Below are 23,763 nucleotides of genomic sequence, written 5' to 3'. Positions count from 1 at the left end.
CAAGAATTATCCCTAACTCCTTTCTCTGCCTCATATTTTTTACTCAGTTGGCCCTTAAGTCTTCCTCAAAATAGGTTCTTTCTAGTTTTTGCAACTTCCATTGTCCTAGTTCTGGCCTTTTTGGTCTCCTATCTAGATTGTCATACTAGCTTTGTAACAGAGCTCACTGACAATCCCTCCCTCACTCCTACCTGTTGTCTGCCCTGTTGCCAGCACATGCTTTCTAAAACACACATTTATTCATTGCTTCAAATTTTTCAAAGACTCCATCAGTGTTCAGATAATAAAGTCCAAAGTCCTTAACATGGTTTAATATTCATGTGATTTTTCTCAGTCACAGTAATGGAAATTCAATTCAAAGTGGCTCAAGTGGAAACCATGTGATCTGAATGTCCACAGATTGACCAAACAACTTCAGGCAGAGGGCTTAAGTGGTGTCACCCAGGCCCCGTCATGTCCTTTCTCTTGCCCTTTCTCACTCCATTCCTGGATTCTACTTTCCTCTGTGTGTTTGCTTTATTTGCCAAACAACTTTAGGCAGTCAGGAAAGGTAAGTACTTAAAACTCCAGGCTTGCATGATTCATGCAGTTCAAGATTCCAAGGAAAGAAAGATCCTGTGTTCTAATTTCCATACATCAAATCTCAGGAAAGTCTTGACAGGCCAAGTTCAGGTCACATGCCTCAAACTAATCCCTGTAGCAAGGAGGCTATAACCCCAGACTGGCCAGCTTGGGTTATTGTCTGTCCCTAAGAGGTTACCACAAAAAATATCCCAACCAAAAAGAGTAGGGAAATGTGTTTTCCAAAGAAAATAAGGGTTATATTGTCACTTGAGCGGGGAAGAGAGGTACACTACCCATGGCATACGCATCTCACCACGATCTTACTCCTCTCTGTCCCATCATTACCCCTTCTCTCCACACACTGTGCTACTTACAGCCTTTGGAATGTACCAGTTTGTTTCAGGCTTTTGTGCCTTTGCAAGGGCTATTATCTCTGCCTGAAATGTCTGGTTGACTAAGTTTTATCTCTTTAAAAGTCCATCTAAAACATCTTCCTTGAGAGGACTTTGCTGACATCCATTTCACCTCTGTCTACTTCCTCCTTTGTGCCATTATAATACTTTGTACTTACCTACATTATTATGCTTTTATCACTTGATGTTGCAAGTATCCATTTATATGTCTATTAGCTCAGTAGCCTGAGGGAATACTACTAGATGCCTAAATTATAGGATAGGTACAAAGTAGATATTGAATAAATTATTGCATTAATAAATGTTAAGTGAATGAATGAATGAATTACTGAATTTTTCAGGAATATAAATAATAATAAAAATAGTATATAAGGCTTATAATTTTTCCTGGATGTCAGGATCATCCCTCAACTCATCCCTCCATTCCTTTACCCTTCTCCTCAACACATGCACACACACATACATATGTGCAACAATTCTTTGAAAGGGAAAAAGAGAGTCACCTCTTAGGGACACACAGGGGTTGTCCTTTCTGGCTGTTCCTTTGTGCTTTTTACACAGATCAATGTGTTGATCTTTGAAATGCCTTTTTTCTTTTTGGATAAGTAGAGGAATATAAAGTAAGCAGAAGGCCAAAGGGTGTCTGAAAGTGTGTCTGACGATGGCGTCAGATGGAGAAGAAAGGATGAAGGAAAATGATAGGGTCCCAAATGACAAACTTCCTGGACATTTCACTTTTGTTCATGGTTAGCCAAGTTTGTCTCAATGATGAGAAATGGTATATGAAACTCTTTCTACTACCTGTGTGTGCAACACATGGTTCTGTTTTGCATGATATACGAACAAGTTTAGTTTTGCCTATACAACCAAATTCCTCCTAAGGAAGATTGTTTCTGGGAAAAGCATCATAACATAAGAAGATTTGGATTTCCCAAATAGAATTTGTGTCATCTTAGATATTCAGTCACTAAACTCTCCATATCCATTTAATCTCTTGCAAAATGGAGGGCGTTAATCCTGTTTTGGCTTTTGTTTTCAAAGGGTTCTGTGAGGTTCTCAAATAAGACGTGTGTGAAAGTATTTTGTAATGTGTTAAGTATAAAATATACAACAGTGAGTCATGAATATTAAAGAATGGTTATATCCTCTACACAGAATGATGTTAAAGCAAATGCAAATTGCCAGTTTTTGAAGTTTTTTATGACTTTTTGCTTTATATTAATTTTTAGCAATTGGCTTTTTAAGGTGCTGTAATACGGCTGTGGGTACATTTATTAGATTTTCCTGCTGAACCTGTGAATTGGATAGAATCCTTTATATGAGGAGTGAGCATAAAATTTGGCTGACAACATGCAGCTCTTTTTTACCTAAAAGAAAAGGATAAAAAAGAAAAGGATGGGAGGAGAAAAAAAAGGAAACAACAACAACAAACAACTATAGCCAAACTGTTAATGTAGGAGCACTTGTTAGAAAAGCTAATAAATTTTGATGGTCTAAGATCACAGTTAGCAGCAGCATGACCTGGTAGAGAGAGGAGTCAAGGGAGCAGAGTTCAAATTCCAAGTATGTTTCTGATTCACTGTGTGACTATGGGAAAACATTGCTTAGCCTTCAATGGGGAAGCGTCTGAGGGTATTGGCAGTGGGAAAAGAAAAGCAAAAATAATACCTTGTAACCACAAGATCAGATTAAATGGATAAATATTAGTCAAGATGTCAGCGCTTTCCACAGAATCAAAGACCACTAAATATTTTTTGAGTAAGTAGCTGAATGAGTATGGGCATCGGAGATAGAGAACAAGGAGAAAATCATCACACATTTGACCTTTAACATGTTGCCAATTTCTCTGTTTTTTTTCCTAACTGTGATGTGGAACAAAGACAAATTTTACACTGAGAATTAATAACACATGGTGATTGCAAAGTGAACACAAGATAAAAGTAATCTTACTGCTATGTTCCCTCCAAGATTCATGTGTTGAAACTTAACTGCCAATGTGATAGTATTAAGAGGTGGGGCCTTAAGGAGGTGATTAATTAATGAAGGTGGAGACCTAGTACTTGGAATTAAGGTCTTTCTAAAAGAGGCTTTACTGAGCATTAGGCCCTCTTGCCCTTCTGCCCTCTGCCATGTGAGACACACTAACAAAGCACCATCTTGGAAGCAGAGAACAGCCCTCACCAGTCATGAATGTCAGAGGCTTGATCTTGGACTCCCCTGCCTCCAGAACTGTAAGAAATAAATTTCTGTTCTTTCTAAATTACCCAGTCTATGGTATTTTCTTACAGAAGCATAAACAGACTAAGACACATACCTTCCATACATAGGCTCAATATTTTTCAAAGTTTTTTGTGCACCCTCTTATTGAAGCTCATTGGAACAAGAAAATGCAGGAATGCTATAAGCACAATACTCCAACAAACAAACTTGGTTGTTTTCCCTCTTGCCATTAGGATTGATCTCCTCTATCCCAACCCCTGTCTTGTTCATGCTCAGGAAACACCATGAGTCATTTCAAGGAATCATGCCAGGTTCCATCTGCAGGTCTAGCCACCTGAGACAAGTGTGGGCGATGGGCATGATTGGGTCCTTCGGGGATTGAGAAACCTACCCTGGACTTGTTGCCTCAGCAGAGCTGGCAATGACCTAAGGAAACTCTTTCCTCAGCCTCACCACTCCCTTTCATGCTTCCGCTGTGATGTATATGGCCTTACCTGAAGGGTAGGAGTACAGAGAGGAAGGGAGTGGAGATAAATTTAACCAGAGAAAGTATCAGGAGATCACGTGGCAGCCCAGAGCTAAAGCTAGGCACTCCCAAATTCACCTGAACATCACTATAAATCAATACACATCTCCCATTTAGCTTCAGATTGCCACATGGGAGAGTGAGCCCCAATTCACAAATGCTCATGGGAAGGCAAATTTTACTTCATATCATCATGCATAGGGTATAGCTTTGGATGAGCACAGAGATTTAACATGCCTTATTATATGATCTTTTGGAGCTGGAATCTAATTATTGAGTTTTATCTTCAGAACTGTTGAAATCCTATCTTTGGGATTCTTTCCACAACCTAAATATCACAAAGAAGAATCTGGAGATCTTATGAAAATTGGATCCTGGATATTATCAAAAGAAGAAATCTGGAAGAATAGCATCTCTGAAAGTAGAGAGAAGTAGAGCAGTACGGTTTATATATCCTTGGTCTATCTTATAGAGTTCTCAGCTTTGAAAGAGCCAAGATCATGTAGTATAGCTCTTTGTGCTATTAATGCCTGGGTTATGTAGCTACTAACTTAGCAAATACTTGATGATGATGAAAATTCCTGATATAGCAATGGCGGCAGCAAATAGGAAAGAAACAAAACAAATTTTAAGATGTCCTAAATTTTGATTTTGGCTTTGTTAATGCCTTGTTAAAATGCATTGGATTCAGCTAGTTCTTAATTTTACCTATGAAAAACAATGGATGAGAGAACATCAGCAAACAAGTGAAATGTCTTTGCCTTTCAGCTTCTGCCTTCTTCCAGCCAATTGCTCCATAAATCCCCTCTGTTAAGTCAAATTGATCTCACTAATCCAAATATGTGAAAAAACATGATATTTTCATAAATAAAGGTTGGTCATATCCTTTTTTGCTTTTGAGTGACTGGAGCGTCACTCAGAGCTCATTATTCTCAGCTTCCCAATAACTGATAGGTAGGAGCAGTTTTCTATAGTGTCCTTGAGAATATTAAGGTGTAGTGGTAGAGCTCCACATTGACTACTAAATTGTCTTCTGTACTTTCTCCTGAACAGGAGGGAACTTTGTAATAAAAGTTCAGCTATGAAATTCTGAGAGCGTGTCTCAAATTTTATTAGGTTGAAAATGAAGATATGGAACCAATCTAGTACTCAAATATGTTTATTGAGCATCTGTTGGATGCCAAGCAGCATGATAGGTAGGTGCTCAGGTTACAGAGCTAAATAAGATACAGTCCGTGACTTCATGGAGGCAGACAAACAAAGAAATAATTGCAAGACGGTGTGAAATGCTATGATAGCAATACATACACGGTAGCCGAGAGTCAGGCATAGAGTTCTGAGGAAAACTTTACAGAAAGGAAAACATTTGAACTGATTTTGGAAAGATGGGTAAGGATTACCCTGGTGACTGTGTGGTGGGGCAACTGGAGGTGGGTGAGAATGTTCCTGGCTGAGGGAAGGTTGGAGATGCCTCCATTTTTCTTTGTCAGGCGTATGCTCTTCCATATACAAACATTTTTATAGGACATTTTATTTGTTGTTAGTGAAGTGAGGGCAAAAGAGATATCAAATCAGAAACATATTTTCAGAACCAATACATGCCATCGAGAGAAGCTGATCACCTCCTAGCCACATTCACTATCCCAAAGTCCCACTCAGCTTCCCTCCCAGACCAACTTGGGATGGCATAGGGGAACAGTGGGAGTTTATCATTTTAGTGGAGCTTAGGGGCTCTATGTAATAAAGCTGACAAGGATCTTTAGTTGATTAGACTGTTCAGCAGAGGGAAAATCTGACTTAAAGCTAGAAACCCAATCATCAAGGTCATTTCAATGACCCTTGTTCTTCATGAGACCCTATTAACTATGTCCTTGTGCTTTTAATGAGGCAATGGGAAATTAAGAATGTTTAATCCAAACACTTTCACACTTTCGATCCAAACATCTTCATTTCTGTCAAAGCAAAAATTGTATGGGTCAAAGTTAATCAGGGAAGAAAAACTTTCTTCAAAGCTATTACAATAGAATAGAAAGACCAGAACTTAAGTCTGAGCTCAAATCTGCTGAAACATAAAGGGTGGGAGGGTTTTTAAGTGCTGGGGTGAACTAGTGGAAAAATATTGGAGGATACTGAGGGAAGTCCTAAACCATCTGTGTTTGCTAATTGACTTTATCCAAAGGAAAAATTAACTTCTCATGTCTTTATGACAAGAGGAAATTTTGCAACATAGAGCAAGGCACCCACTGAAGTTAGGCCCAGACGTTCTCACAGAGATGAGGAGATGTGCTGCTATCTCTGTGATGGTTACATTTCAAAGGGATGGCTCCCAGGTTCTTGAGACAGGCATTCTTAGGTTTTAAAAACGGCAAGAGGCTTTTAAAAAGATTTATATCTCGAAGTGTCAGACAAAAAACTTACAATTACAAGTTTTCTAAAATAAATGCTCTAAGAAAAGGGAGATCAGAGCCTTGAGTTAGAAGTACACCTATCTAAAGTTTAGTCAAGCTGAGGGAAACATTATGGCTGTCTCAGTCATTTCCCTGATGGAATTTTGTCAGATATAACTTACCACACTCCTTTTTCTTGCAAGGTCACTGATACTTGGTGAAGCTTTGGCCAAGAGACAGTTAAGCTCACAGGCAACAAAGAAGCACAAACAATGACCTCAGCAAGAGATGGCTTTAGAATTTCTTTCTACTGTTTCCACTGCTTGAAAACTCAAACTGAGTTTGAACAACAATAATAGAAGATTCTACATAGTAAGAGTCTTCTCAGTTTATGCAAAACAATAGCTAAAAAGACCAGGCACCCTATTACCAAGGTAGAAGACACAAAATAATAACCAATGATGAACTTGAATAAGAGAAGTTTTCTCTGGCTGGAAATATAATACAGTTTCTGTCACTACAGAAGCCCAGACTCCTCATATTGGAAAGGAACACTGATTTTCCACTTAATTTCTGTTTTACATATGTTGTTCCAGATAATAGGGAAGGGGTAATGTTGCCCAACTTATTTTATGAGCATAGTGTAGTCCTCATTCCAAAAATGGGTAAGGATGATTCAGCACTTATGTATAATTAAAAACAAAATTAAAAACAACTAGGAATAGCCAGAAAATTCCTGAGTTTGGTAAGAGTATGTATAAACTTGAAAGAAACATTGTGGTTAATGAAGAAACCTTAGTGTATCCTGTTAAAAATTGGGAATAAGACAAGGATGACCTCTAACACCACTACTATTTCACACAGTACTAGACAGGCTGGTGAATGTTATTAGGAATAAAATGAAATAAGAAATTCAAGGATTAGAAGACAAGAGATAAAACTAATGATTTGTAAGTGAAATGATTATTTATCTAGAAAAACCAAGAGAAGTGCAGACCAATTCTTAAAACTATTAAGAGTATCGTGCACTCACTGGATTCAAGATTATTTGCAAAATTAAAGAGCATATTTCTTCATCAATAGGAATCAAATAGAAAATGCATTTAAAAGAAGATATATCTCTCAATAACAACAAAAAGTTATCAGAATAAGTTACCCAAGAATATATAATATTTCTAGAATTTGTTCTAGACCTGAACAAAGAAGTATTTTATCATCTTGTACATGAGGACTTTATATTATAAAGATGCCAATTCATTCCACATTTATCTATAAATTCAACAAAAATCCAATAAAACTTTAATCTGGATCTTTGAAGAAACTTAAAAAAACTTATTCTAACATCTCTGAAAAAGAAGACTATAGAAGGAAGACTTATCCTATCACTTATAAAGAATACTAAAAAACACATAGTAATTAAAATAATTTCCCAGACCATGGAGTACTGAGAAACTGACCCATGTGTATAGAACAAAAGCAGCTCTGCAAAACAATGGAGAAAAGACACATGGTTTAGTGGATGGTATTAAGAAAACTGACTTGCAATATGTAGAATTATAAAACTGGATTTCTCTTGACATTAAATGCAAAAGGTATATTACAGACAGATTGAGAACCAAATGTTAAAACCAAGACTATAAAATTCATACCTGAAAATGTAAAAGAATATCTTTGAGATGTACGAGTGGGGGGAAATATTCTTAAACAATGGTTTCCCTTAAAAAAATTCCACAAATGAGCAAAATATTAGATAAATTTGATTATATCATAATTAGGTCTTTCTGTTCGATGAAGGACATCATGGATAAGGTTTACAGAGATTACATATTGAGAGATGTTTAAATATCTAAAACCACAAATGACAAATATTTAATATAAAGAACACTTGCAAATCAGCAACAAGGTAGAAATCCTGAGTCAAAAGATGGGCTAAGGATATGATTGGGTAATTTACAGAAGAGGAAATCCAAATGACTAACAAGCATATGAAAAACTTCTCAAATGCATTAGTAATCAGAGAAATGTAAATTAATCAACAATGAGACATCCATATGTATGGCTACATATATCATATATAGAATGGGGACAGACAGATATAGAGACAGAGACAGAAAAATTTCTACTTCCAGGTAAGAGCACAGGATGGAATCACAGAATGTCCTGTTGGAAAGTGCTGCTCAAAAGTGAATTTTATATATTCTCTTATATATTCTCACCCTCTAGGAAAGTTTTCTTCAAACTCTGGTTACTTAACTGAAAATACATGTCAAATCCAAAAGAAAAGAAAAAGGCAGAAAAAAAGAAGGAATACAGGCAAACAGTCTCAAAGAACCATTATTTAAGTGTTATCAACATAATTAAAATTGAATAAGAGAACTTCTGTTATGAAAGAAAAAAATTAAAACCAAGTGTAAGATTAAATAAGAAATTTGCCACGTCCACAAAATAACATAATTTCCAGGCAAATTGATTAGTTCAGTATAAGTATAGCCATGCTTCCTGTTGATCATTGTGCAGACTAAACAGCAAAACAGACTACATTTCAAAATTGATGTAATATTTTGTTGTCAGGAACATTCTCAAGGTGCTGTGACATGTTCTTAGTTCATAGTTCATTTGAAGAAGGTTTATAAAATGCTAATAGAATGTAATCTTATACTCTGCTTAATATAAATTGCATCTGCTTTCCCATTTTTTGTACCTAAGCAAAGGAATTTGACTTATCAGTAGTTTACAATGCTGGAGAGGGAAATAAATTATTTCCCAAAGAATTTTACAAGAAAATAGCAGCTGCTTCTGATATAAGTGAACAGCCACAGATACTCAAGCAGATGAATTGGTTTCTTTTGGGAAATGTTATGAATAGAAAAAAAACAAACACCCTTCCCACACAAATATTTTCTAAATTTTCCTTTGGCATTTGGTTAATATCTTGATTAAAAAATATGGATAATATGAAACACTATGTCCAAACTGAGGACATAGTGAAAAAGTATCAGAAATCTTAGAAGAGAGATTAGGGTTCATTTACCAAGGAGGGATTTCCCACTATCAAGTGAAGCAATGAGTGCTTAGGACAAACAATCTAGGACTTCCATTCATCCATCCAGAGTATATCAAGAAGTGACTCATTCTCTAGGTACCATTCTCAGGACTAGAAACAAGACTAGCAAAGACTCTTATACTATAATGGGTTCATAAAGACAAGAAATGTGATTTTATATAATATAAACAACAGAAAAGACAATAGAAGAAAAGTAATAATGGGAGAGAGAAAAGAGAGAGCAAGAGATAGAGTGTAAGTTTTGACAGTGATGGCCACTCAAATGATTTATAGATTCAATGCAATTCCCATCAAAATACCAACATCTTACTTCACATATCTAGAAAAAATAATCCTAAGCTTTATTTGGAACCAAAAAGAGCCTGAATAGCCAAAGGCATCTTAAGCAAAAAGAACAAATCTGGAGGCAGCACACTAACTGGTGTCAAATTATACTACAAGGCTATAGTAACCAAAACTGCATGGTACTGGTATAAAAGTAGAGACATAGACCAATGGAACACACTAGAGAACCCAGAAATAAAAATAAAACCATGTAGCTATGACCAACTGATCTTTGACAGAGCAGACAAAAACATACACTGGGGAAAAGATGCTCTATTCAATAAGTGGTGCTGGGAAAATTGGATAGCCACATGCAGAAGAATGAAACAGAACCCTTTCTCTTGCCATATATAAAAATTAATTCACAACTGATTAAAGACTTAAATGTAAGGCATGAGGCCATGAAAATTCTAGAAGAAAACATAGGAAAATCTCTTTAGACATAGGCCTAGGCAAAGAATTTATACTAAGACCTTAAAGGTGAATACAGCAACAACAAAAATAAATCAATGGGACTTAATTAAATTAAAAAGCTCTTGCACAGCAAAGAAAATAATCAACACAGTAAATAGGCAACCTATAGAATGGGAGAAAATATTCACAAACTATATATCCAACAAAGGATTAATATCCAGAATGTACAAAGAACTCAAACAAACCATCAAGAAGAAAACAAACAACCCTATCAAAAGGTGGGGATGAACAGAATTTTTTCAAAAGAAAATAGACAAATGGTCAAAAAACATGAAAAAATGCTCAACATCACTAATCATCAGAGAAATGCAAATTAAAACCACAATGAGATATCACTTATTTCCAGTAAGAATGGCCGTTATCAAAAAGTCCCAAAACAATAAATGTCGGCATGGTTGCAGAGAGATAAGAACACTCATACACTGCTGGTGGGACTGCAAACTAGTACAACCTCTGTGGAAAGTAATATGGAGATACCTCAAAGAGCTACAAGTAGAAATACCATTTGATCCAGCAATCTCATTACTGGGCATCTACCCAAAAGAACAAAAGACCTTCTGTAAAAAAGACATCTGCACTCGAATGGTTACAGCAGCACAATTCACAATTGCAAAGTTGTGGAAACAACCCAAGTGCCCATCAATACATGAGTGGATTAATAAAATTTGGTGTATATATTATATACCATGGAGTTCCATTCAGCCACAAAAAACAATAGTGATCTAGCACCTCTTGTATTATCCTGGATAGAGCTGGAACCCATTCTACTAAGTGAAGTATCACAAGAATGGAAAAACCAGCACCACATGTACTCACCATCAAATTGGTATTAACTGATCAACACTTAAGTGCACATATAGTAATAATATTCATCAGGTATTGGGAAGATGGGAGGGGGGTGGAGAGGATGGGTATATACACACCTAATGGGTGCGCACAGTCTGGGGGATGGACACACCTGAAGCTCTGACTTGGGTGGGGCAAAGGCAATATACGTAACCTAAACATTTGTACCCCCATAATATGCTGAAATAAAAAAAAATAAATAAAAGAAAGATCATTCTGGCTTCTGGAAGTGGGTAATAAGAATGAAAGCAAGAAGACAAGTTAGAAGGCTTTTATGGCAGTCCTGGTGAATGATGATGGTGTTTTGGATTAAAATCCTACCAGTAGAAACAGAGAGTTGTGGTCTGATTCAGGCATCTTTGAAGGACTGGCTGATAGATTGGAAGTGGTGAGTAAGAGGCGGAAAGAAAATGGGGACAAATTAAATCTGAGGTTCAATGTGTCATATAATTAAGTGGAGATGTCAAATAGGCTGTTGGGTGGAAGAGCTGAAAAAATAACTATAACTTTACTGTAATGCTTTATTTTTATGAAGTATTAAGTGTTGATCAGACACCTTTTCATGCTTTTGGAAAATATTTATAAAATATCTCTCTGTCAATCTGTCTTAGACCTTCATAATCCAATATAGTATTAATATATACTCAGTGTACATAGCATGTCTTCAATGAATGCTTATTGATTAAGTGCCTAATTAGCAGTTCACCATACTGATATTCTGCAACCTTTCAATGCTGACTGAGGCACCTCACTGGGAAAAGTACTAGGGCAATCTCTTGATCTGTGAAATGAGTGTAATAATATTCTCTTGCAGGGCTGTTATAAGAATAAGAATAAATGTATGGGAAATACCTGGTACATAGTATCAATGTGTAGTAACTATTACTGTAGATTGAATTTTGGTTAATGTAAATCTAACTGTAAGGCAACCTAAGAAATTGTTTCTCTGAAATGAAAGGGCTCCACATGAAACTGTCTCAGTCAAAGTGACATTTCAGGAAATAATACTAAATAGGCTAGCTAGCACTTCCATTCAGAATCAAGGCAATGTCTCTGGGAAACCTGAAGCTAATTCAATCTTTGACTTGTATTCTTGGCTCCAAGAAGCCCAATATTAAGCTTTTTTTTTTTTTTTTTGTATGTGCTTGTATTAGGATTTTAAAGAGAAACAACTAATAAAATGTGTGTGTGTGTGTTTATGTAGACAGAGAGAGAAAAAGGAGTGGGGCATGGGGAAGAGGGAGAAAGAATTGGCATATGTGATTGTGGGGACTGCTAAGTCCAAATTCTGCAAGGTTGGCCAGCAGGCTTCAGTTCAGATCCAAAGGCAAGTCTGGAGGCAGAATTCCCTCTTTTTCAGGGTACCTGTCTTTTTCTCTTAAGGCCTTAAACTGATTGGATGAGGCCTACCCACATAGTGAGAGGTAATCTGCTTTACTCAAAGTCTACTGATTTAAATGTTAATCTCATCTAAAAAATAGTTTCACAGCAACATCTAGACTTGTGTTTGACCAAATATATATGTACCATGGCCTAGTCAAGTTGATACATAAAATTAACCATCACGGTGTTCATCCTTGGAGTTTAACAAAGATGATACTATTTATTTTATACAGAAAAAAAAATCCCCAGCAGCCATGAGAAAGCCTCAATTATTAAAATTTCAAAATAGGACAAACTCATTCCACATCAGTTTCTTGAGTATCTTCAATCATTTCCTGCCAAGGTGAGGGTCTATGAACTCATAAGGGTTTTCTTAATACTCCAAGCTTTCTTTTTTACTGACTTCTCCTTCTCTTCCACTCCTACCTTATCAAATACTTCTGATGGAATATAGGTGTAAGCATTTTAAAAAGAAGGAAGAAAATAGGTTATAAACAGAAGGAAGGCCACAATCCAGTGGACGGCATCAGTCATCACTCACATGTTAGTAATTGTGCTGGAAAAGACGGCAACAGTAAAAGTGCATTCAAGGCTTTTGCTCAATGCTTTCTCCTCAAACAGACCATGAACCAGTCACCACTAATTCAGAGCCAAGAAATGATTGCGGGAAGTGAGAGTTTCAGTTCAGCTCCATTACATGGCAGTTTAGAGTTTACTCTTCAGTGAATTTGAAAGGGATTGACTAATTTAAAACAAATGTAACAAGTGATTACCAAACACCAGAATGCACCCTCATGTGTATTTATTTTCAAAACAGAATATTTTTAAGGATTTCATAGGTGGCTATATTTTAATGATTTTTTAATGAGGCTTATAGGATATACTTGGGCCATGTTTACCACACAGATATTTCCAAGCCCAATTATCAAGTATCAATAAACCCAAATATTTCCATTAATCCTATAGGGAACGCAAGGATCTTATCCAAGAGATTGTGACAAACATTTTAAGGTCAGCAAAAGGTTCGCCTCTAGTTACTGAGGCAGGAAGTATGAGCAATCCAGTTTGGTCCAGTGTGTTGGTGGTGGCAAGGAGAAAATCGTACGGTGGCGGAGTTTCAATATGCCCTAAGGTTAGTATGATTTCTCACACATTTGAAATATATTCCACTCAGTTCAACAGTATTTGTTCAGTTCCTATCACGTTCAAGGCATTGGACTAGGTGATAGTAGTGGCAGGGGGAGCCTTAGAGATCAGTAAACCACAGCCTCTATTCTCTTTATACTTACAATTTAGAAGGAAGGATAAAAGCAGTACATCATACACGGCAAAATGTAGTCAGTAGCCCCAAAATAGAAACATTTGTATAGTGGTTTATTGGCCAAAATGTCTTTTGTATTTTTAGAAGAGGATTGGGGCAGCCAACCTCTGTTAGCTTTGAAAAATTTGTCCAAAACAGTCACTACCAAACTTGCTGACTTGGGCCTTTCCTTGTGCTAATTTTCAGTTTGACTGTTTGTTCTGGCCACAGAGATTTCAGTCTCGTTTACCAACTACTTTTATTAGATAAACCAGGTTTTAGGCCACATTGGTAGCTGTCTCCAGCTACACCCTAGGAACTAATTCAACAGCCATTGTGCTCCTGGGAAGATTCTGGTGGAACTGAGTGAACGATGTGAGGTCAGTGCTGCCAAGCCACACCCTTCTTCAGTTTACATTCCAGTGTAAACTGATTATAAAGTTATTTCTTGTGATTTCCTTTGAAGAGCCTTAACATTTGCCATGAAAAAAAAAAAGCCAGTTGTTTTTGAGGATTCAATTCCCCTCCACTCATCTCTGACCCAGTCATTAACTCAAAGGTGCCTGCCTTTGGAACTCGAACTCCGGTGAGGCAAGTCATATAAAGTCTAGAGTGTCCAGGTCCAAATAGGGCTATGTCTGTACTAGTCATTCATTATATATTTTGAGGGAAAATATATATTTCCACTGCCTCTTATCATTTTTCCCTAACATTCCATCTATTCAGTTAATCACTCATTATTCTTCAAATATTTATCGAGTGTTTGCTATGTGCCAGGGACTGTCCTGGGTATGGGGAATATATTATATCCCTAATAAATATATTAGGGAACAAAATACACAAAAATGATTGCTCTCATGGAATTTACACCACTTAAAATAGTAGTGAAGGATAGTAATGATAGGAGTGAAGGATAATAATTATACATTATTATAAGTGGTCATAATTAATATAAAGAAAAATAAAGAAGGGCAAAGGGATAAGGATGTTGGAGCCAAAAGGAGAAGGGGATTTGAATAAAGCACTTCTATGCTGAAATGCTGGGGTATTAAGAAGGACTGGCAAAAAAGAGTGAAAAAGAATGGCCAGTGATGTAGGAAGAAAACAAGAAGTGTGTGGTTTTGGAGGTCAAACCACTTTGGAAAACTGACAGCATCTTCTAAAGCTAAACATGGCCCTATGGCCAAACAACTCCACTCCTGGCTATGTACCCAACAGAAATGAGTTGGGTGCAAAATCATGTATAAGAATGTGTACATGATTATGTGCAAAAAATCATGTACAAGAATGTTCATAGGAGCTTTATTCATGGTAGCCCAAAACTGGAAACGATCCAAATATCTCTCCATAATATAATAGAAAGGACAGATAAACTGTGGTCTGTTCATACAATGAAATACAAGACACAAATGAAAAAGAATGTGCTACTTCTACAAGCAACAATATGGATGGATCTCACAGCAATACTATTGCATGAAAAAATATAGACAAAAGATTGTATACTGTATGATTCCATTAATACAACATTCAAAAATAGGCAAAACTAACCTATGATGATAAAGTAGAATATAATATTACCTTTAGGGAGATAGTTACTGGGAAGGACAGGAGGAAGGCTCTCTTGAGGACTGTATTGGTCTAATCTTGACCAGAATAGTGCTTAAGCACTGTACACTTAAGATCTGTGCACTTCATTGTATATAAGTCACTATCTATAAAAAAGATTTTAGGAGAATTGGCAACAGGAAATAGGGACAACTATTTCATTTCTTCTTCCAACACTAAAATAAAGCTTAAGCCCATAGACTCTTAGAGTGGAAAAGAATTTAAAGATCATCTTATCCAAGCTTCTTCCATAATTGTCTGTACAACATACTGCTTGCCTGTGGATGGAGTCTGAATATGTGGCTTTTTGGATGTCAATCACTTTTCTAAATGTCTATACATTTTGGTTGACATTTTCAGTATGGTTGTATGGCAGTCAAGAGATAAAGTATAGCAAAAAAATTTTTAGGGTAAACTTAAGGGATGTCTCCCTTAAGGATCAAAGACACTCAAAGATGTGTTCCATATGGAGATGAGAAATTATGACCAACTCTTTCCTGATATTTTATGGAAAGAAGCACCATCTCTCAGTTAAGAGGGTGTGTTCCCAGTAGAAGGCACGTGACTGGCCAATGCAAATCCTGGATTATTCCCACCTGGGAGTTTCTCCACATATGAAAGAAATATAAAAATCTTTTAAGCTTGAATGGCATCTTTTAAACATTTTTAGGCAAGCTGACATAAAGATAACGTACACAAGAATGACTCCAAGTTAGATCATATACCCACCAAGCCACTCAACTTGTGCTGAGGATGCATTTTAGTTTGTCCTAGTGAGGATCCATTCCCTTCATGTTGATTTGGAAATAGCTGATGACATAATGTAAACCAAGCCCTCTTGCCCTTGAAGCCAAGCCAATTTTCAGAGCTACACCTTTCCTTGCTGAAGAACACACCTTGAGCCATGTGAAGCTTTCCTGCTATCCTCAACAGCATGATGTGGCATCTGCAGCCTGGACGGGGAGTTCATGTCTTATGGAAAAGGAGGTTGCGGGGCCATAGGGAAACTTCTTCCTGCCTTCTCTCTTGGGCACACCAAGGCTGTGTAGAAAGGGAAGCCTTCTCTTCCCTGAAGCAGGAACAAATTTAAAGAGGGTGGTAACTGGCTGTGGGAGCTGCTGGCATGGCAGGGGACAAAGCTGTTTGGTTTGTAAGAATCAGTTGAGGCAGGGAGTGGAGAGGAGAGTCAGGGAAACCCTGCTCTGCCAACTGCAATCTGTGCTGCAGGAAATTGTGTAGTTAACTGAGGTTTCATCAGCACTCAGGTTAGTAAAGCCAACATGGTTCACCTCGTAGAATATGAGTCTTAACTTAAAAACAGTCTAAATGATGATATCTTTGGAGGAACATAAATTTCAAAATATTCATTCTGTTAGAAGACGTGGGGAGGATGGAGACAATTCAAAGAGTTTATGGCTTTCAACACCAACCTGTGCCTCAATATCTGAACAAACATGATAATTTTAGAGATCAAAGCCATACTAACATGCTGCATACATTGTAGGTTTTCATTAAACATGCTGATTGAGAAGTGGATTTATGTTGGCGAGTAGGTATATTCAGATTTTTTATAAACAGTATGCACCTTAAAATTATTTCTGTTGAAAAGCTCCAAATTTCTTGATGTCTAGGCCTTAGTGAGGCAGTTGGAAATAAAGGGAAAGAAGAGGTAAAGTAATGTAGCTTAAAGCTTAATAATAAATGCCTAAGGCACCAAATCAGTGTTTCTCAGTCTGATGTGTAGACATTAGAATCATCTGGGATATTCTGGCTTATTTGGTTTGAGCCTCACTACTCTGGTACTGTTAAAACTTCCCGGGTGATTGTAAACTGCAGACACAGGCTCCAACGCACTAGGGCAGCAGTGGTTCTCAAAGTGTGTTTGCCAGATAAACATCATCAACATTATCTGTGAACTTTTTAAAAGGCAAATTAAATTGGGCCCCACCCTAGACCTAAGTTAGAAACTCTGTCAGTGGGGCCTAGCAGTCTGTGTTTTCACAAGTCCTGCATGTGATTTTGATGCAGGCTAAAGCTTGCAAGACACTGCATCAGGGAATCATTGGAAACAATGCCATCAGTTTTCAGTTGATTAACCACATAAAACCTATTTTAAAAAGGCCTGCTCAGAGATGTACATTCAATTAGATTTACTAACCTACTCTAGAAATCTGCATAATTGTAAGCCTTCAAATTTTAAAAAGTTAAGAGGAGAAAGGAAATTTTCTTTTGTGCTGGTGCACATAGTCAGGCAGCCAATATCCCAAAGCCATGTAGCACATGTTAGAAAGCTTTGTTTCCACTCATACACGTGATTACTTGTTCCTAAATTCTGGAAACATTATCCAGCTGCTGCAATTAGTGGTCATTTCCCACAGTAATACATCCTCCATGTTATTGCCCAAAGAAAATTTTCCACATGCAACGTTGATCATACAGACTTAAAAAACCTCAAGGCTTTCCTGTGCCCACAGGCTAAGGACCAAAATCCCCAGCATGGCTTAGGAAGCCCCACACATTCTGGCCTGGACCAACTTCCTTCTCCATCCTTATGTCACATGATGCTCCCTGGTGAGTTTGTGCTTTGGCCACATTCGCCTTCTCTCTGTCCCCTGTACTCCTAACCATCTCTCCTACCACAGACTCTTTGCACATGCTCTAAACCTCTGCCTAGAACACTCTCCCCTCCTCATCTTTGTCTATTTAATTACTGATCACTCTTCAAATCTCAATTCAGTTCTCATTCCCACAAGGTAGCCTTCCCTGACCCACCCGCAACCCCAATCCGTTCACACCTTCTTTTATTCGGAGCACTCCTCCTGGTATGATCTTACATTTATCTAAGAGACTCTTTATACCCTACCATTTGGTCAGCTCCATATGAGCAAGCTCTCCTTTATATCTCTGGTGTGTAGTCAGCACAGGACTTAACATGTAGCAAGGGCTCAAGAGCAACTTTAATGAATAGATAAATGGATGAAAAGATAAATGAATGAGTGGAATGACTTTAATGAATGGATAAATGGATGAAAGGATGAATGAATGAGTACACAAATGAACAGCAGTTTGGCTATACTGGTAGGACTTCCTACTATTTAGGTTGTTGACAGTAGTCATTGACTTGTGTCACACCACCCATACTCCCTTGTTTAAGGTCCATATAGTCTTCCAGGAAAGGAAATAAGACATTCTAAAAACTAGTTTTGGGGGAATGGACACGATTGAAGTTCTGACTGAGGGGGATGGGGTGGGGGGGAGGGGAGGGGTGCACACCTACATGATGAGTGTGATGTGCACTGTCTAGGGAATGGACACAATTGAAGCTCAGACTCGGGGGGATGGGGAGGCATGGACAACGTATATAGCCTGATCTTTTGTACCCCCTTAATGAGCTGAAAAACAAACAACAACAACAAAAAAACTAGTTGTGTCTCTTATGTATCTGAATCTTGAAATTTGCTTGAGGGAGAAAACTGAAGTAGAAGTCAAGTGTTTGTCTTAGCTATGACTGTCTTTATGAGCATGTGCACACTAGCTTGGCCACAGTGGATTGCATAGGAACCATACGCTGCTTTCTGTCATCGTATTAGTAGGCTTTGCCCATCAGAGTCTCTCTCTGAGCTTGTTCTGACAAGTATAAAACTTTCACATACCAAGAGCCAAAGACAGTGCCTAGCTAAATAGGCACGCAAGGTGTGTGGAAGGATTTGTGTGAGAGGAAAGCTTTGGCTAAAGTAGCTAATGATATGGGTTTCACTGGCAGCCCAGTTGTGTTGAGGAGGCTCCTGGAAGTATCAGGCTCCAAGGGAAGAGCATAAGATTCCTCCAAGAGAGTAGTCAGACTTGTCAATGGCAATAGTGGATGCAGAGACGATGAATTTCTATTTTAAAGTATTAAGGGAAAGGAACTTTGAATTAAAAATTTTATATCAAGTTATATTTTTGTTTCAAAAGAAGGCTTAATAAAAAATATTCTTAGGCATACACAGCCTCAGGTTTGCATCATAAAGATACTCTATTGAATATACTTTTGGAGAAAGTTCTAAATAAGAGAAATATATCCCGGAGCTACTAGAAGAGATGATCAAATATCTTGGTGAAGTTTATTGTTCTGTTTTAAAAAAAAAAAAAAAATCTAGAACCAAAGAAATGCAAAAAGGGAAATATTTAATCCAGAACAAAAACTTGGACAATACATGAATGTGGAAACAAAACATAGTAAAGTATTTTTAATGGCAAAATAAAAAAATTGATACATTAAGCAGCCGATAAGGGTATATGAACATAAGTGTGAAACTTTTAAGAAAAAAATTGAATGTATAACTTTTAAAATAGTAGAAGAAAACTCAGTCCATCTTTTGAAAGCAGTCAATAAAAATAAGGAGATTCAAGGAAGCTATGAAAAATGAATGAAGACCAACTCCCTGGCCCACCCAAGGGTGGTGGATTGGGATCTGATAGAGGCTTAGGGAAGAGGCAGAATTAAAAGACATTTTGATTTGGAAGACAAACCCTCGTGACCTCATCACTGTTACTTACCTTTTCCTATCTGATCATGGGAAAGTTGAGAAGCCTCTATGGTGGCTGTTATTCTTACTCAACCACTGTGTAATCCAAGGAAACTATTTGGAAAATAGGATTTTTGTTTTCCCTGCCCGAGGACCCAGGGAAGTTCTTGGAAGTCTTTCCATTCTCAAATTCCAGATTAGGGAACTGGCTGTTAGAGACAAATGGCAAGCCAGGCTGGTAACTGTTGGAACAACTGGCATGAACATGCTAGACCCGTAGTTTCTCCATGGGCTGTGTTCCCTTGTCTATGGAACAAAAATAAAGGAGTTATTTGAGATGTGTGACAATCATACTTGCCAACTGGTTACAAAATTTGGAGCCAAAAGTACCTTAAGAGACAAAATATCCCTGAGCACTGAAAACTTATGTATTTGACTTTTCTAGAAATATAGAACCCCAAACACTTGACCTTGATAGTCAATTCAAAATAGGAAGAGAATTAGCTGGCACAGAAAGAAATTAGCTTCCTAGGTTGGATTAGCTTGTGTGAGCATTAATCATCAGCATTTCCTTGAACAAACCAGTTCCAAAGGGATGTATTAATCTTCTTTCTCAAGACAGAATGGCAATGCAGGACACATATTAGGCTTGTAAGACAAGCCTTCATGGCAATTTCTCTGATTCTTTCCAAATGGAGCGCAAGTTTCCTGCCTTGAGGGAGCATTCACTGGCTGGGCAGGACTAGAAAGCCTCAGTTCCGGAGGACATATTCACATAGCGGTGAGTCTGGACGCCTTCTGTGTGCGTAGAGGTTCAAACACCCATTTTAGCAAAGACAGTCTGGAATGCGGGAGGAGAATTCCAGAGTAGAACATATTCTATTAATAGCATCCAGCAGGTAGCAATGGAAAAGAAAGTTCATATTCATGACTCTTCCTTCCCAGGATAAGGAATCATGAATGTCTTTGCCACTATGCATAATCAGTCTTCCCAAAGAAAATAAGTAAATAAATAAAACAATAACTAAAGAGTATAGAAGGAATTTTAGGATCCACTAGTTTCAAGTGTTTCTAATTTCTTTTAGGTTCTTGGGGCATTGGTTAAGTAGCATTCAAACACATTTCTGTAACTTTTTCAAGGTAATTTTTTTCAGAGAATATTGCTGACTGTCATCTTTTGCCTCCCTAATTTTTCAGGACTTTCAGGAATTTTTAAATTTTAGGATAAGCACTCTTCCTCAAAGTGATAGTAACAAGCTTGGCAGAAAATACATATATTCAACATGCAATTTGTGTGAAACTGCACATACACAGAGTTCCTCCTAGGCAATCTTAGCTGCAAAACCTACGCACCTTTCACACAAGTCAGAACGGGAGCTGTACGTATCTTTGTAATTTACACTTCACAGATGATCTATATGGGACTTGCTCAAGTTAGTCCTATTATAAAACTATCATTTCTACTCAGTGCCAGAAGGATTCCCAGAGGCTTAAACTTTAGCTGGCTAGTTATTATGCTATAAAACTTAATAGATTAATGAGGGACTATGGGTTGGCTACCTATTTTGCTTTTCATTTTTTGGGTATTTTTTTTTTTTGGATTAACAAATTTCCTTTATTAATGTTTTTCTTTTAACCTCATCTTTCAACTTTGAAAAATTTTCAAATATACCAAAAAGATGAAACACTGGTTCAGTAAATATACATAATTTAGTTACAATTATTCACATTTTGAAAAATTTCCTTATCTATTATCTACTTCTCTCTCTTGAACCCAAGTTCATTGTGACACTTCATCTTAGTTCTGCTATTTGCTAAAAATAAGAATATTCCCCTTCATAAACATAATAGCATGAGTACCCTTAAAAAATTAGTAGTAATTTCCTAGTATCTTCTTCCATTTCATCAATATTCAAGTTACTCCAATTGTCTTCAAAATGCCTTCTGACTAGAATTCAATTTATTTTGACTTAACACAATCCCACACCATTTTTACTTGTTTTTTCTTTTTTTGACAATTGACTTTTTAGACAGGACCGGGTAAGTTATCTTATAGAATGTCCCACATTCTGGATTTGTTTGTGTGTTTTTCTGTGGTGATGTTTTAACTTGTTGCTCTACACCTGCATTATCTGTGAACTGAAAGTTAAGACTAAATAACCCTGAGGGTCATGTTACCCTACCTGTTTCCCTGAAAGAAGTGACGAAGAACTTAATTATTAATAGTTTTGCTAGAGGGAGTCTTTTTCTCCCCCTTTCTCCTTTACCTTTCTTACCAAGTCCCTTCCTATGTCCACTGGTCTCTTTTCCTCCAGGTCTCTTCTGCCCTTCAATTCTGCCTCCCTATGGTAGAGCCTTATTGCCCTTATTTTCAGGGCTTCTTTGAAATACAAGAGAAAATATGCTCTAGAAGATTTATTTTCTTTAACTAGTTCTTTTTATTCTAACCCCTACATTTTAAAACATTGTCTCTGTAATATTTCAGGGACTTCCACAAAGATAAATTTACGGTCTTGGAGTTTGAAAGTTACTTCAAGTTCTTTTTGTCCAGCCTCCTTGATTTACATACTAATTATTTCATTTACCCATTCAACAAACCTGTATTCCAGGTACACCGCTAGTTGTAAGGGACAGAAAAATAATTAAGATTCAGTCCCTGCCCTTGATGAATTCAAAGTTGAGCTGGGAAATAGAAATAGTAATAATTATCATTTCATCTATAAAAACTCTCCTAACTTCCTCATTTTACATTCACAGCAGACTTGCAACCTTCCTCGGTGCTCCTATAGCATCTATACATAGGCCCGGCTTTGTGTTTATCTCATGCCATTGTGATTGTTCATTCCTTGTTACTTTTCTCCACTAGACTAAGAGTTCCTTGAGTTCTTTGAGATTTTTCATTTTTGTGTGTCCAGCACCTAGCACTGATTCCTGACACATGACAGATGCTCAATAAATGACTGGTAAATGGAAAAAGTATTATTAGAGAGTTATTAGAGATGTGTTAAGTGTTATTGGAGAGATATGAGTCTAGTGGAGTAGGAATATTGAGAGGGTGACTTTTCAGTTCGAGTTCTAAAGGATGCGTAGAAATGGGGGTGGGACATAACACAAAGAGAAGGAACTGCATATAAAAAGGCCTATAGTTTCCGGAAAACGAAGTGACATTTTTAAAAAGCAAAATATTTAAAGGATAAGTTATCACGGGGCAAATGCAGATTGGGATTAGATTTTGAAGGGTCTTGATTGCTAAGCTAAAAGCATTTAGATTATATCCCACAGGCGAAACAGGGAAAACAGAAGTTTTTTAAGATAAAGAACGACATGATCACTTCTATTTTTTTCAGCATGATTATTCTAGTATAAGACTGGAATGGAGGAAACTGGTGTCAAGGAGGAGAAACAGAAAATTAAAAAAAATTGAGAGTGACACAGTGACTTGTTCAATATCACAGTGCTAGCCAGCCATTATCCCCTTGCTATTAACTTAGGCAGGGCAAGAATATTGAATTTAAGGTTATGGTGGGATGTGGACATAGGTACAGTTCAGAGGAGAGTAGATAAAAGAAACCAGAGTTATTCAAAAGGAACCCATGGATGAGGGAGGAATTAAGCTGAGTTATAAAAAGATCCGAGGATTGTTAAATAAGCTTAAAGGAAAAGGACACACTCTAAGCATGGGCTAGAATAACGAGAGGCATAGAGAAATCACTGTGTGTATGTGTTGGCTGTGGTCTAGGGACTAGGAGGCAATAGGGCTGCAGAGATAACTAGAGACTAATTCGTTTATGGCTCTTGAATCAATAATGTTAATAGTATATTTATATATACATATATATAAATTGATACCAGCTACAACTTTTTCTGGCTGTCATAAGTGGATTATTTATTAGGCATATAACTAGATAGATGAAGGGTTAGTTATTCAGCTACCTGGTTACTTTAGAGCCATATACCTTATAAAAAACTGTTTCCTAGCTATGTGCTTTCCACCGGTTAGAGGTGGGTAGGCCCCATCTTTTGAAGCAACCAGATTGAATTTTTCTAGGCTTTCTCACTGCCACTTACCAGGAACGAAACTACAGTTGAAACCCACTGATCAGTTGATAGGGAGAGTCAGTGAATAAAGCATGCCAAGACAGGACTCAG

The sequence above is a fragment of the Eulemur rufifrons genome, chromosome 8, assembly GCF_041146395.1.
Source record: "Eulemur rufifrons isolate Redbay chromosome 8, OSU_ERuf_1, whole genome shotgun sequence".
In the NCBI taxonomy this organism is placed as follows: domain Eukaryota; kingdom Metazoa; phylum Chordata; class Mammalia; order Primates; family Lemuridae; genus Eulemur; species Eulemur rufifrons.
The sequence above is the reverse complement of the archived record's forward strand: the minus strand, read 5'-3'. Positions refer to the sequence as shown.